We start from the raw sequence: 3,868 nt of genomic DNA on the forward strand, positions 1-3,868 counted from the left end.
TTGCTTAAAGCATGTAACCTGGGTTAATTTAAATTGCTGCAGGTTTCCCCTTTGATGGGATTCACCAAATTGAGGGGATTCTTTTGAGAGTTGGGCAGAAATACCCCTTAAAATTGACCTTTAATTTGAAAGGGTGGAAGTTCCTTTCAAATGTTACACTTTGATGCTTATTCTGACTTTAACAAGAACAAATTACTCTTGAATTTGGGGGCAGCTGTGGCTCAGTGGTAGTCGGTCGTCTCTCAATTGGAAGGTTGGGGGTTCGATCACTTGCTACAGTCACATGTCGAAGTGTCCTTGGGCAAGACACTGAACCCCAAATTGCTCCCGGTGGCATATAGCCATCGGGTATGAATGGACAAAGATCTGAGTGGAGATTGGCACTTTGCCATCTGTGTGTGAGTGTGAGTGTGACATGTAGTGTAAAAGCAGCTTTGAGTGGTCGCAAGACTAGAAAAGTGCTATGTAATGTAAGTACAGTCCATTTTGCATTTGATCAATTAACTATACCTGAAAGTCAATTTTTTTGTTTGAAGTGTCGAATCAATGTCCATTTTTATCTGCCCTATAAATGAAAAAGTTCCACTCTTTTCCTCCTGGCGTCACTTTTGTCTACCAACCGAGGTGGACTGGGATTCCCTTCAGACGCATTGGGCCGTTTGAAGCTGCTGCCATGTTTTCTGTTTCTGCCTCTCTTGAAAATTTGAACCCAAGCCTGGGGTCCACCTTGAGGTGCCAGTCTGCATCTCTTTCTATTCCAATCCGTCTTCTTTCAAGCCTGCCAGTTCATGTGTGCCTTCGAGAAGTGATGTTTGAATTCAGCTGGCAGAACACCTTTGAAAGGATCTGAAATGTATAATGTATTATTGAATCTGGGCTATTGTAGCAACAAAACCACAACTGATTCATTCATGTCCTTTGAAAGCTTTGCTTCTAGCTGATATATTATCATCTACATATTGCTTTTGGTTCATCATAAACGCTCATAAGCGATAAGAACCGTTGGTTGTACTGCTACCTGTAATTCTAATGAAAGTTTTAATCAAAGGTACACCAATTAACGCAATGAAAGGTCACATTGTCTGAGACTGCCCTCATATTCTCCATCATATCTTCCATCAAGGAAGTTGTAGGCAATATAACTGTTTAGTGTTCTGGGTAGTTTGCATTTCATTATGTAACCGCCTACGTCTGCCTTCATAAGAACCTTAGACCTCTTCATATTTAAAAATACAATTGGAATCCAACAAACATGCTGTTACTCATAATACTCTATCTTGGTTCAATGGTCCTAAAATAGCATTTCTTGAATACATGCAGGGAGTTCGACTTAGGAACAGCCATTGTGGAGTTAGTTATTTCCATGCTGACAACACTTTTGGGATATTCTGCCAAGGCATTTTGGCAGAGACTTCTGAAAAAAAGTAGAATTGGCCTTCCGGGCTGCATTTTAAAACCAATGCCTTAAAGGCAGTAGGTACAAAGTGATACTAGCTAGAGGCTGCTAAACACAAAAGCAGTCTGTTAGGCAGCAGAATGCCATGTTAAGCTTCCCAGGAAGCCAAGCTAGAGTAGGTAGCTGCCAGACAATACCAGATGTCTGACAGGAAGTAGAGCCATACAGGGGCAGTCTGTCAAGCAGTTAGATATGAATTTAGCCTCCCAGGCAGTCAGCAATACCAGATTGCCTTTCGAGTGCCATATGCCTGACAGCAAAGCAACATACTATAGGGACAGGTTATTGAGTTATTTTGTATTTCCTGGCTTACTTTCTCTGCTAAGTGGCCACTGTTTCCGTGTGCCTGTGCTGTATATAAGTATGGCCTCTAGTCTATTTTAAAGGTCTGACTTTGGATTTTCTGTGCTCAAGGATATGTCTCAGTAAACATCCATCAGGCACCAAAACCCTTCTTTGGGCAATAAACGTTTCATGCACTTAGAAAGAGGCTTGAAAGAGCCACACAACTTGTGTGTGTTGATAAAAAACAACTTGACCAGTTCTATGAATGCATAGGACACAGTATTACAAGACAAGAATGGTAATAGAAAGAATCGCAATGTTCTGTTTTCAATAACGTCCAGGTAGAAAACCCCTGCGGCACATACATACAATTTAATGGCGCCAAGCAAACAGAGTCAAGGAACAAAGCCAAATGGATAAGTTCTGTTGTGTGTGAGATGTGACAAAAAAGACCAGAGAAGGGTTCCGGTGTTTCAGATTTCCACCTTCAAATTGCAGATATGCTGAAAGACAGCTCTGGATTTAGCACCTTAACAGAGGAGTTAGCTGGATGGAGTTAGCGAGGCTAACATCGTTACTGCTAAGCGTTAGCATCAGAAGTAAACACTATTATATTATTAATATGGGTGGTTTAAAGATAAAACAGCAGGTCAGTGAGTTAGTTAAATTGATACTGGTGATGCTCAAAGGCTAAGTTGCGTTAGTCTTATTGACAGTGGGATGACAATGTTGAATGGATTTAGCTCATTACAGATGCTAGCAAGCAACACATTACAAAAAATAAGCACAGCAGAAACATCAGATAGGTTCACTATCATGTTAAATTATCTTTGATTATCTTCACATAGCATTACCTTCACCCGTTATCTAAGAAGTGACATTTTTTGTTAGCGCATCGTGATTCTAAACTAGACAATCAAAGAGCTAGCAAAGAGCTAGCAACCAAAACGCTACGAGATTTTGGCTGAATAACAGTCAATAAATCCTGCAGTGAAGAAGCGTAAACTTAAGCGTTACAGCTAAACAAGAAAAATAGACTCAAAAAGATGCTAACTGAGTTTAGCAATGATGGTGACTCAGCAAAATCTAGCTAACGTTTGCTGTCCAAGTAATTATGCTTGATCTGGTAGGACTACTAGCTTATTTTAGCTAATAGTTTTAAGTAGCTGTGACATGATGCAGTCATAATTTAAATATAGCAAGTCTTGCTATATGGTTTGCTAATCATAAGGCATTGTGAACTATAGGTTGGTTAGTTTTCAAAAGTCCCTCAAGTCTACTGTATTTTCATCTGACTGACCACATGCTCATTCACTAACCTATTTCCCTCAATAACCTGTACTGGTGCCAAATTAGCACTAGACCCAAATCATATATACAGAATTTTCCATTATGGACCTACTTTTTTGTGTTACTTGGATGGCATAAGAATATCTACGAAACAATGGTAAGTGGTGACTCACAGGTCCATTTTGCTTCCTCCACTTTGTCATTTTATAGCATCATTGTTCTTCCTACATAAAATGCAAACAATTGATGCAATGAAATATAAATGGAATGGTGAAAGGATGGCTGTCTTTCATGATTGATATCAGATTCAAGTTTTAAGTGTCACTTCTCTATATGAAGAAGCTTTCTTGAAAATGTTCGACTTCTGACTTGATGGCCGAATCATTTCTAGCTAAAGCTGTGACACTCCTGACATTTTTCTTTTGTGACTGGCTTTTTCCTTTAAGGGCCATTTAAAATCAACTCTCTTTGACTCACTGGACATCAGACAGAGAGCTTCCAGACGTCCAGGATTCAGAGCTGAAGCACCCATCAGATGAGCAAAGTGGCTTCCTTTCAGTGCTCCTAAACGGATCTCGCTCTCTCTCTTTGTAAATGCAGTCAAAAAGTATTAGATTAAACTTCTCAGAAAGGTCTCTTGGAGCAGAAGCTTTAGTACAATATTTAATATACAAAGCAAATCCGAGGTAGCTTCAACCCACATCAAAATTATTGCCATTTAAGTCTATAAACTTTACTGATATTGGGTTTAAATTGAGTTTGGTTATGCTCTGATATTTATTACATAATTAATTCTGCAAACAATTAATAGAAAAAGTCACATGGCAGCTATTCAGC

This window comes from Semicossyphus pulcher, unplaced genomic scaffold (assembly GCF_022749685.1).
Source record: "Semicossyphus pulcher isolate SPU_LCO1_2020_fin unplaced genomic scaffold, fSemPul1.0.p SCAF_24, whole genome shotgun sequence".
In the NCBI taxonomy this organism is placed as follows: domain Eukaryota; kingdom Metazoa; phylum Chordata; class Actinopteri; order Labriformes; family Labridae; genus Semicossyphus; species Semicossyphus pulcher.